The sequence below is a fragment of the Lingula anatina genome, chromosome 10, assembly GCF_051362555.1.
Source record: "Lingula anatina isolate TDL-2025a chromosome 10, LinAna3.0, whole genome shotgun sequence".
Lineage (NCBI taxonomy): Eukaryota > Metazoa > Brachiopoda > Lingulata > Lingulida > Lingulidae > Lingula > Lingula anatina.
The window spans coordinates 10,332,455-10,344,736 of record NC_141776.1 but is presented as its reverse complement, the minus strand read 5'-3'; the positions used below and the strand labels follow the sequence as shown (position 1 = coordinate 10,344,736).

Below are 12,282 nucleotides of genomic sequence, written 5' to 3'. Positions count from 1 at the left end.
ATGCATAACCCCTGTGGTTGAAAATGGTTTATTGGCACATGCACATGATGGTACAATGAAACATATACATATAGTGATACATATGAAACAAAATGTACCCTGGTGTAATTTAGTGTAACTTATAATAACTAGTGGTTTGACTTGTGGTGGCCTAAAAGAATTTTATTTAAGAGAAACTGGGTTGAAGTTGTAGAGAGGCATAGATAAAGAGAATTGAGAAAGGGAAATTAAATACTAAGAAAGTATATCAGACTCCTATACAGTAGCTGTTGTTATATTTTCTCTCTCATGCCTCATTGGCTGCTCCAGAACAGCAGACTAACAGATCTGCAGATCAAACATGGCCACCCTCCAAAAAGCTTGTCACTTAATTCCTGATTAGACACTGAATAGATTCCCAATGGGGATTAAGCAACAAGCATTAGCATTTAGTGGGTCGCCATGTTTGATCCAGGGATCTGTTAGTCTGCTGTTCTAAATGTGCTCATTGACAAATAATATCATACAGAACCTGGGTAGGGGGTAAAACTTATGCTTACAACAGGTATGTATACAAAACTGATGAAGGATACTTGATAAATAAAAATATTCCAGTTTTTCACCCCTTGAGAGTTACTTTTACATTTACTGTCATATTTAACATATTTCATTTACACACATAACCCCAACCAGGTAATATGATGTGACTATTTTATTCATCAGTGCAGTGGGGATCATAGTTGTATATGTGTCTGTAGTCTCATATAGAAATCACTGAACACACTGTGGACATGATATACAGTGATCAGAGAGAAAACATTTAAAAGCTGCAAACTACAGGTATCTTTGCAGTGAATTCCAGGCTTTTCTTTCCTTATGAAATATGTACAAAGTACATATACATTTACTCGGGGGAATTTTTAATGCACAAATATAATTAAAAAGTACTGTGCAGGTGTTTACAAATACAGTTTTGTAAGTTTTTGAAAATTAAATTGAAAGTCTACAATGCAGTTTTTGTCACTATTTATCATACTTATATTATTTTAGATAATTATATGATTTCATCAACTTTATTCATAACTTTCAACTTTGATGCACTTCTTGAAAATGTATTTGACCTTTGTTTTTCTGAGAATTATCATTTCAACATTATAAATGTACCAACCAACTTTTAATTATAAATAAATATTAAATATTATTTATTGTTGTTGTTTTATTTATATGACTGTGTAAGAATATTTAGGTCAAAGAACTCAGTCCCAATAAAAATAAGAGTGCATTCAGTGTTTTATCTGTCTAGGTAGATCAATTCGGGGGGACTCTTGCTGAATGCAGTCAGATTAAGAGATTAGCATACCACCCCCTAGCTTTGAGTAGAAAATGGAAAACAAGCATGTTATAAACAAGGAGGCGAGCCAATCCAATTGCATTCAGCAAGAGTCCCTGTGGAGTTGGATCGACTTACATAGACCAATAGTTTCATTGGGAATGAGCCCTAAATTGTGGCACTAGTAGATATGTCAGTGGCAACACTAAGATGAATAAAAATAAAATGATAAAGAGAAAGTGTAGTGATAGTTTCTAATATGATTCTTTTACTTCCAAATGTGTTTTATGCGGTTCAAAATGATAACATTGGTAATATTAAAGAATCGGGGACCACTGAAAGACAAAGTTTATTGCAAACTTTTTGAGAGGTAAAAAACTAGGCCATGTCTCCCATTTCTCCCTGCAGAATCTTACAGATATCAAGTCAGCGACGTTGTATATGTGCGCACGCATGTTATTACGTCGCTCATTCTTCTTTGTTACGTTAAAATGATACATACGTTACCATAAAGCGTGTAAATATTTTTTATTCTATTTTCATTGGTTGTCTTTCCTTTTGTGCGCCAACACTATTTTAATGAAACACAAATAAAAGACATAAGTGTTGGCCCACAAAGCGAAAGAAAACCAATGAAAATAGAATAACTATTTACACGCTTTATGGTAACGTATGTATCATTTTAACGTAACAAAGAAGAATAAGCGACGTAAAAACAAGCGTGCGCACATATACAACGTCGCACGCAACCACAGAGTCGCGACAACAGAGAACAAACAATGAAATCAGAAAACAATACCTTCACGTTATTTGGTAACGTATATGTATCATATTTACGTAACAAATAAGAATGAAGGCCGTAAAACGTAGTGCGCACATATACAAAGTCACACCCAATCACAAAGTCGTGACATTTGGTCACGTACATATATATCGGTAACGTATGAATCAAATGGACAATTTTCACAGAGAGTTGAAGGCAAGAAATCTTATTTGTCTCGTTTTCTTTCATTTTAATGTAGCATTAAGACGTAAGTGCTGGCCCACAAAACGAAAGAAAACCAAGGAAAATAGAATAAATAAATATTTACACGCTTCATAGTAACGTATGTATCGGTAGCGTATGTATCATATTGACGTAACAAACAGAATGAACGACGTACAAACGTGCGCACATATACATGTACATAGTCGCACGCACTAACAAAGCCGTGACAACAGAAAACAATCAATGGAATCAGAAAACAACACCTTCATATTATTCGGCCATGTATATATATATCGGTAACGTATGTATCATATGAACAATTTTCACAGATAGTTGATGGCAAGAAATCTTATTTGTCTCGTTTTCTTTCATTTTTATGTAACATTAAGACATAAGTGTTGGCGTACAAAACGAAAGACAACCAATGAAAATAGTTACCATGTGGCTTGTAAATACTTTTATTTTTTAATTGTTTGTTGTCCGTTTTGTGAGCAAACGCCTTATTCTTACGGTATACAACATTACAATAAGAAGGCAAAGCAGGGCAAGTAAAGATTACTTGTCTTGAAACCGTTTGTTGAAATTCTTTATATGATACATACGTCACCGATACATACGTTACCAAATAATGTGAAGGTATTGTTTTCTAATTTCATTGTTTGTTCTCTGTTGTCGCGAGTCTGTTGTTGCGTGCGACGTTGTATATGTGCGCACGCATGTTATTACGTCGCTCATTCTTCTTTGTTACGTTAAAATGATACATACGTTACCATAAAGCGTGTAAATATTTTTTATTCTATTTTTATTGGTTGTCTCTCCTTTTGTGCGCCAACACTATTTTAATGAAACACAAATAAAAGACATAAGTGTTGGCCCACAAAGCGAAAGAAAACCAATGAAAATAGAATAAATATTTACACGCTTCATGGTAACGTATGTATCGGTAACGTATGTATCATTTTAGCGTAACAAAGAAGAATAAGCGACGTAAAAACAAGCGTGCGCACATATACAACGTCGCACGCAACCACAGAGTCGCGACAACAGAGAACAAACAATGAAATCAGAAAACAATACCTTCACGAATGATGCGTAACTCAGTAAACTGATTCTTATGTGATTTGTTTTTTCTAAGAAGCATATTTGGGTTCATATGTACTGCTGCATAAAAATAAAAATGTTAGATATACATTTACAAACTAAGTCGCCACAACTCTAGTGTTAAATATTTACAGTGCTAGAACAATAGGCGACAGCATGTTTTAATTGGGATGCGTTATAATAATAACCTCATTTATTTGGGATGAAGGTCTAGAGATGGACAAAACAAAATGGTTTGTTTGTACATTAACCTGATGATAACGTTTAGATTGTGTTAAGCCGCATCGTGTCTTCTCTAACACAATCCCATAGTCAGTGCTATTATTATGTAAACCAGGTGAGCATTTTGGTGAGAAGTATTCAGATAGGACCAAGGTCAGTAGGAAGAGGAAGAAGTTTCATATGCCACATTGCCACAATGTCCACACGTAGACTGAAATTTTGGCACTGAGAACTGATGTAGTTTGTTGTAAGTACTGTATAGGTGATATAAGGCAACACTGATAAGTTTATGATGATGGTTTTTTACCAAAGAGTATTCATATCCCAGTTCAGGCGTAATGACTCTTGGGTATATTTTATTGACATGAATGCTGAAATGAGCTCGAAAATTTAAATAATTTTTTATGTTGCTTTTTCCAGCAGGAGAATATTTGCTCATAAAGAAGTGAGAAGATTATCCCAGCCGTCCAAAGGTTTGAACGCGTTATTCCGTCTTAAACAAAGCAAGACGACAAAGCAGGTAACTATCGGTGCATTCTCAGCTCCCAGTGGCATGAAATAAGCAGCTTGTACAAATATATCCTGTTTATTAAAGTTAACTGTCAACAAACCAGTGGTATTCTAGAGAACTAACCTCGACCAGGAAAGAAAATGTATATTAGGCCACACTTTTTTATTTTTATGGATGACATCCTCTTGGGACCCCGAAATCAGTGCGAGAGGGCGAAAAAAAAAAAAACGGTCCAAAAAAAAAATGCTGCTTAAGTAAAGGAATGCTGTCAGTACACAGCTGGAAACACAAATTTACCACAGAAACACATATTAAACTAACAATGTGTCTTTTTCCATGCTCTTAAAATATTAAAGCATTGCGAATACTTCGAAAGGTAAAAAAAAGTAAGGAATAGAGAGGCCCGTAGCCGGGGGGGGGGGGGGGGGGGGTCGAAAGAACCACCCTTTTTGTTGGGAAAAGGTCCACTCTGGGTAAAATGTGATCTAAGTACATGAAGTTTTCATGGAAAAAGGTCCACTTTTTCAGAAAAAGCACCCCCATTTTGAAATTGCTGGGCCTGATAAATATGCTGCATATTACCAAATCTATTTAGGTTATTTCATGCATTTTGTTGATATAACAATCAATAAAACAAATATTAAACAAACAGTGTGTCTTTATTTGTACTCTCAGAATATTAAAGCATTATGAACACTTCACAGAAATCTTAAAAAATGATGCTAAGATAGGCCTATGCTTAATACCACCAAATCTATAAAAGGTCATTTCGGTCGATGCCATTTGGTCTACTACGACTCACACGAAGCAGCCAAACTGTCGGGTGGCCTGACCGACCTTCTGCCCACCAAATACCTTGACGCCCTGTCGACCCTTTTTTCGCTACAAAAAACCTGGTATGTGCTGCTTTGGACAGAATGTCACTGAAATTTTCCGGGCGATAATCGCTGGCTGCCGCCAGCCTTTCGCATAATTGTAAAAAAGTTGATATCTCCATGCCCAATATCAATGGCATAACAATCCAAAACGACGGCCCCATTCTCTTTATGACTTTATATAATTAATTGTCGTGTAATTTGAAAGTAATCCTAGAGATGAATTTGACGGCAAAGCGGCCATACTTCCACGTGGCGATAATACGCATGCGCAGAAAGCTTATTTTCCGGCAAATTCAATAACGAAGTTTGCGACAACCGACTCTATGGTTGGAGGTAGGGGGGGATTTTTTTTTTCGGAGAACGGATGAAAATCGGTGCGCGCGCAGGATGTCATCCATAAAAATAAAAAAGTGTGGCCTTAGCTAGGCTCTGTAGACCTCCCTTGACTTCAATTTCATAATTTTATTTTCATTCCGTCATTGTAATGTGTGTCATTTTCTAGAACGTGTAGGGTTAATATAAAGAATGTATGTCTATTCTTATAATATTTTATCTCTCAATTTATACCGAAATGAATCGGTGTAAAGATAATATTTCACTTTATCAAACTCTTAGATAGTTTTTCTCGCATGTGGATTTTGTTTATTTTAATTCACTTTTCATTTAATTTCAGTGCTTCGTAACAACCGTCTACGATGAGATTGGACGCACTCTCAGAAAAGACATCAGATTCGTGTTCGCCAGCGCCCGCACCCATGTCAACTTTGTCTTGCGTGTCGAAGTCTGTCGTATAGTCAACTTGCAGGGTTGAAATTTGCTTTGGTTTGAAATGTAATGTTTGCTTTGGGTTGTAATATTCTGCATCAAAACATGTATCGAATGAAGTACAGCGCAACAAATGTTTTATTCATGAAAATTCTAATAAAATGGACTAAATCCAAGCGTCAACCCTGCACGTCGCTGGTTTATTATTATTATACATGTGTAAATAACTTGTAGTACAGCACTCTATCCGCACACGATGTTTTTATCACAATTTAAATTTTTTGTTCATACCCACCAGTTCTCGAACCCGGAACGACACTTTTTAAGTTATCCTAAAACAAAAAAGTGCCTTGCTTAAGTGATTTATGAAAATAAAATGAATGGTTTTAAATTTAACATTAAGTGATGTGCAGGTAGAGCGCTGTGCTAGTACGGCCGATTCAATGTTTGATTGCAAAATTATGTGTGGGCAAATATGTAATAAGACGCTTTGTTATGCAATCGAAAATACATTTTTACACATATCAAATTGGATATGGATACAAATATTGATTTTAATGAAGTTAACTTTAAAAAAATACGTAGACTCGTGCGTAAAATGTATATAGGAATCTTTTCTTGGAAGAATCTTTTACAAGAATCTTTTATTGGAAGAAATGACCGAGATATAAAACTACAATAAGCTGTTAACGCCGTAATCCAAATTATGACACTTAAGAATTATCGGAAGTATGAAATTGTAAAATGTGCTCAAGTTATTACAGAATTGCCTACACGTATTAAAACAGGCCTTTCTAAAATTATAGATATGCGGTTATTGTTTCCCGCTGTTTTGATATACGAGTAGTGTGTCTGATCTGTGATAGACCTATAGTTTTATTGCTGGGAGGGGGTAGAAAAGTTTTTGTTTTCAGAAAATCAAACCAGGGGTTGGGTCATTTTTCTTTTTTCGAAATTTATATGTTTTTGTTATTTAAGAAGGAAAATTGGCTTTTTGCCTTCGTTACAAAGCGGAATTGTTAAGAGAAACAAAGTGTTTTATTTTGGCATCCTTTGACAATTAAAGTGTACATGCAGGACTGGCATTTATCGTATCCTTTTACTACTTGAAAAATCCTTATCATATTCTTATCGTTAACCACGGTTGTCGCAAAGCTCTTTTTTTTGGGGGGGGGGGAGGGGGGTATCGGTATTTCCTAGTAATTGGACGAACTTTTGTAGACTGTCAACTTTTGCCCATCCTCTAAAAACAAAATAAAATCTGCATACGTATCTGTTTTTATATTTGGTACATTGTAGTTTAGTGTATGATTTGGCCAGTTAATTGCCAATTTACTGACTTATTGTTTAAAATCCTTTGTTTTGTGGCATTTGTCTAATCAAATGTGAAAAATCAAAATTTCATCAGAAAGATGACACTTTTATTGGTAAGGCTAAAAGTTTAATAAAAAATAGGAAGTTCAGTGTTTTACTTAATGTTGATCTTGTACTTGGTACTTTCTTAATTCTATATTTCGGTCGGGATCAAGGGGTGATTGAGAACAAAAGGCCTGATTAGGTGCCAGTCCTGCACGTGCTGTTGGGTTATTTTTGCTGAGTGTTTCTGAATCACTGAGCACAAGTGACCGTAGAGTTATTTTAAGTAAACTTGTTTTTGCATAACCTTTTTAATTTTGTTTACGTAATATTGTTCTTAAAATGACTATTGACTGGGATAAGGTTGTAAACTGACCATGTCTTCATGCTGTTCTTGATTCGCACGGCGCATAAATTTGTTCCTATTTTAAGATTTAAAGAGAAGAAAAACATATTTATTTATCTATGAGAAAGCATTCACTAAATTTACAGAACTGAGTAATGTTTGACTGCTGTTTCGTGTTTTGTGTAATCATCAGCATGGCGACATACAGTTAGTTGTGGTGTCATGAGTGTGTACCCGTGTGCGGGGGGAACGCTTACATGAGATCATAATCATTTTCAATTTTCTATACTGTTACCACCCTTGAATTTGGATAAAAATGTCCCTCGGTGAAATATTGGATCAGTCACAAGACAAATACTCCAATTTCAACTTTGAACGATTGCTGTAAAATACATCGTCAAATCTTCAACTTTCTCTTTTAACTCTGGGCAAAAACCTGAGAATTTCATGTTCTGGTCAGTATTATGTCGTCTTGTATGCAGTGTTCTTGAACACTTTTTTAGAACCAAAATGATTGATCTTGAGCGACAATATTCAAAATGCATAGAATCTCCCACACATTTAGTTGTAGATAGTTGTAGATAGTTGTATTTAAGATTGATTTATATCTCAAATTGCGCAGTCGTTATGAAAATTGCTTTTTATATAGAGCCAAAAAGTAATGTTCGGTTTTTGCATACATCTGTATGGTGCAATTGCTAGTATTTGATATAATAAACGTACATATATAAGTTGTAAGTTGTAATAGTAGTTTCAAAATGTGCAAAATGTCTGTCGTTTATTCCTAACTATCTTCTCTTCAGCTCGACTCGAACCTACAGCCATCAATTTCCTCGCCTTCTTCTCTATTTTGATCTGTCACCTTACCTATTGAGCCACTGTCTCGACTTACTTGTACTAGTATCATGCATGACCCTCTTGTAGTAGTTTAAATTGTTTATTTGGAATTATTTTTGCAAAAGGTAATTTGCTGGGACCTAGAGGCGCCAGGAATCGAACTGGGGACCTTCTGTCTCAGAGGCAAGCGCGTTACCTACTTCTCTAAGTGTTCCCACCCACCCTCCCCGGGTAGACTTTCTTCTTATAGTAACCAAAGAAAATTTCTAATAGCACCCCTTTGTAATTCCAAAGTGCCCAAGCTAGGAATCGAACCCCAACCCCAGGCTACCACTGAACCATGTAGCTGTCAGTAAAAACGCTAAGACATTTTGTATATTTAATAAATGTTTTATTAAGAGCAAAACAAATTGCTACTTATTCAATTATTTATAAGACATATATCTGTAAAACATCATTGTCATTAGTCTTTCATTACTGCAAGTTTAAAAGGGTTCGAGTATCTGAAATATTATTATTGATATCTGTATTTAAACTCACTGAAAGGTAAAACAAACATAATATTTTTATCTATTCGATTTGACAAATAAACTATCTACTGCACTAATTGTCTTGTGTTTGATTTTTATCACACAAACAATATCTCAACTGAAAAAAAAAACAATGGTGGATGTAATCTCCGCCTTCCCCCCTCCCCCGAGGAGAGAAATCCATTCTGGACTCACATGATCAAGTCCTCCAAATATTCTATCTCGCCCCATAGGTCAAATATGACCCAATTAAAATATCTTTGATCCACCAGTGTTTTTCTCTATATAACAAAAAATTGATATTTTTAAATGCTCTGTTTAAAATTGAACTCTTTTTTAAGTCGGACACGTATCGTCGAGAAGTAAAAAATGAACACACTTTCGTTATGTTTGGCAAAAAGTGTCAAAAGTACTACGTAAAAACATATACAGCGTTTATCTAGCTATTGACAAAATGGAAAGAATAATTAACAATAGATTACAAAGGGAATATGAAATTGAAAAGTATCCCTTACAAAAACTATATAGAAAACAAACTACATGTTCACCTATGAATTATGGACTAAAATCTAAGGGAGAGATCTCGATGTTTCCCACATTTCCCACATTCATTTCCATTGTAAGAACTACACTCAGAGATAAATACTAAAACAAGAAGGAAGTTTCTTTTCCATCCTATGAACGGTATTTACATGTATCAAATCAGCTTTTCAAGAAGGGAATTTTCGCAAATGGAAATTGAAATTCGTTAATTCTACATACTTCACTAGTAAAACAAGATAATCGAACATGGTTCGTAAAAATTATATCTCTTACTCAACAAGACAGCAAATATTCAAATTCTAAGAGACTTTTTTTCTCATCTGAACATTAAAAGAAAGACATGCAATGTACGTCAGTCGTTACAATCTAGATTTCAGTCCATTTGAAGGATGAGACTGAAGAATATAGTCACGCCGGTAAAAACAGAAATTAAGAATTCGAACCGTAGAACTTATCAACGTTTTTGAAAATGTGTCCATTGGTGATTTAGGTGAAATTGCTTATTTATATCACAGAGAAATAATTGGCTTTAAACAGACATAAGATTGAAATTTTTTGGGCACTTAATTTGCAATCTAAACTAGAAAGTCACGACTTGCTGTCTTGATGAAGAATACAGCCAACAGTACCATTTCACAATTGTCAAGGCGACAAACATGTAACTACGTTAGTATAGAACATATTTCAATGCATAAGGGCATATTATCGAAATAAAGCAAATAATTTTGTAACTAATGACCATGCATTCTGATATATGATCATGTTTAAATATATTACATTTAATTCGCAAGAGACCTCAAATTCGAGATGTTATATGATATAAAACATGCAAAAGGCACCTTCAGATAGAACCTTTTCAAATCCGTTTCAAACAGTATTTCAGGCTATCAGCTCTCCCCCTGTGTCTTGAAAGGTTCATCTTATAATCAATACAACTTCAATTTAGCTCACACATTTAAATGAAATGAAATATTAAATCTTGATTTGTGAAATCTTGCCAATAGTCAAAGGGGAAATATACTACTATACTCCTTTGAATTATGTTCTTTACTTCGGAAATGGACGTTTGTTGCTCTACCTATATCATATTCTTTACTTCTACTAATAACTGCTCACTAAATATCAACATGTCAATAGCCTTACTCTCACAAGTAATTTTACAGCATTTTCCCCTCCTTTACCATTTCTCACGGTATACTTCCACTGCCACTAGTATATCTACCGATGAAGTTCAAAATATTGAACATGAAGTGCAACTGCATTTTTCTGTTTTATGAGACGCGATGAGATGTAGTGAAGGAGGAAATAAATGGTACCGTACGTGGGGAAAATGTTGTGAAATGGTCAAAATCACTTTTAAGCAAACGGGCGCCAAAATACTTTGGATCACAATTTACTTATCGACAAATATGTAACATTAATTTCTTGAAACTTTACGTTGATTTGACTGAAATTACGATATTTGCATACTTAATATCTAAGCCGCCTTCGCTCCACTTCCTGATCACTCAGCACTGAGGCAGTGACGTCTCCTTCCAGGCTGTCCATCCCATTACATTCATGGTAGGTGGAGGTGGCAGGCTGAAATGGCCGCCTTTCCTTTTCAACACTCACCAATGTTTTACGGATGGAACTTCATTTGTACTTTACAACAATAAAAACACATTGGACGAGTTTGTGTTCAGTATATTTAAAAATGCCAGACGAAAATTAACCTCAGATCCTTATCAACCCCAACTGAAACGACATTATGTATATCATTGGCTATCTTCATATGACTCCATATGGTTCACTGCCTGATTTTAATATCTGAGCAGTTTTTGCTATGTTTGACCAACTGGACCTTACGATAGCGCCATCTGGAGGTAAAGAGAAATGCTGCAATGGGAAGTTCAGTATTTCTTTGAGATTTGTAATTTTATAGACATGAAATAAGCAGCGAATTATTTGTGAATACACAATGCTTTAATATTTTTATCTGTACAATAAAATATATTTTGATGTATGCAATTTTCTCATGTTTGTTCATATTCTTTCATGAATGCATGTGTGTGTGTGCGCGCGCGCATTCTCTATTGTTAACAAATGCACCAATCGAATGGCGATTTGGTACCATACGATTAATGATTTATGATAAATAAAGTGATAGACAAATATGAGGAAAACAGTAAAGTTATAGGCGATCTTCAAACTATAAGAGCTGTTCACGTACATATGTTCACGTAAAGCTGTCACCCTTACTGAAGCTCAAAACCATATCAAACGTGAGGAGTTAGATACGTTAGTAAGGCCAGCGTTTGACAAAACAACAGTTTCCAATATCTCTAATATGAAATATGCATCTTGATATTAACGCAATAAAAAATAATAAAATTATTATACTACTGCATCTCTGCACCCTATGGCTGTACCTAAGAAAGAAAAACTGCAGCGAATCAAAAAAAAAAAAAAATCATCGCGTCTTTTCACCCAGGGAGACTCATATCACACTTATTTTAAAACAGTTGCACTGGCTCCCTGATAAAGCACGCATTTTGTTCAAAATTTTAACTTTTAAGCATGCAGCTTTTTTAAATTAACACTCAGATTAACAACACTCAGATGATAACTAAAGCTGTCGCAGATGATAACTAAAGCTGTCGAAGAGAGCCACGGCCCTCAGAAGTATTGATGAATGGAAAAGAATATTTTCTTTTTTTAATTTACACATGTTCATTCGCCGCCAGTTTTATCTCGACTGCTGGGGTTATGTGATGAGAGGTTGCAATTGCAATTTAACTGCCATTACTTCCATGCACCAGTTAATAACCAGTTATTATGCACGGATGGTAACAATTTATTATACCTCGCCAATATCCTCCAGTTATTTCAACCGGCCGGTACTCTTCCATACACA

The 12,282-nt window shown here is 35.0% G+C and overlaps 1 protein-coding gene and 1 long non-coding RNA gene across 10 annotated transcripts in view; both read left to right on the top strand.

Annotated features, from left to right (window-relative positions):
* LOC106170874 (uncharacterized) overlaps window positions 1-12,282 on the top strand; it is a 125,643-nt gene that overhangs the window by 54,883 nt on the left and 58,478 nt on the right. The window lies entirely within an intron of this gene.
* On the top strand, window positions 3,774-6,927 carry LOC147759563 (uncharacterized). Its single transcript, XR_015331280.1, has 3 exons — window positions 3,774-3,867; window positions 4,041-4,140; window positions 5,683-6,927. It is a non-coding gene; the product is annotated as an uncharacterized LOC147759563 (long non-coding RNA).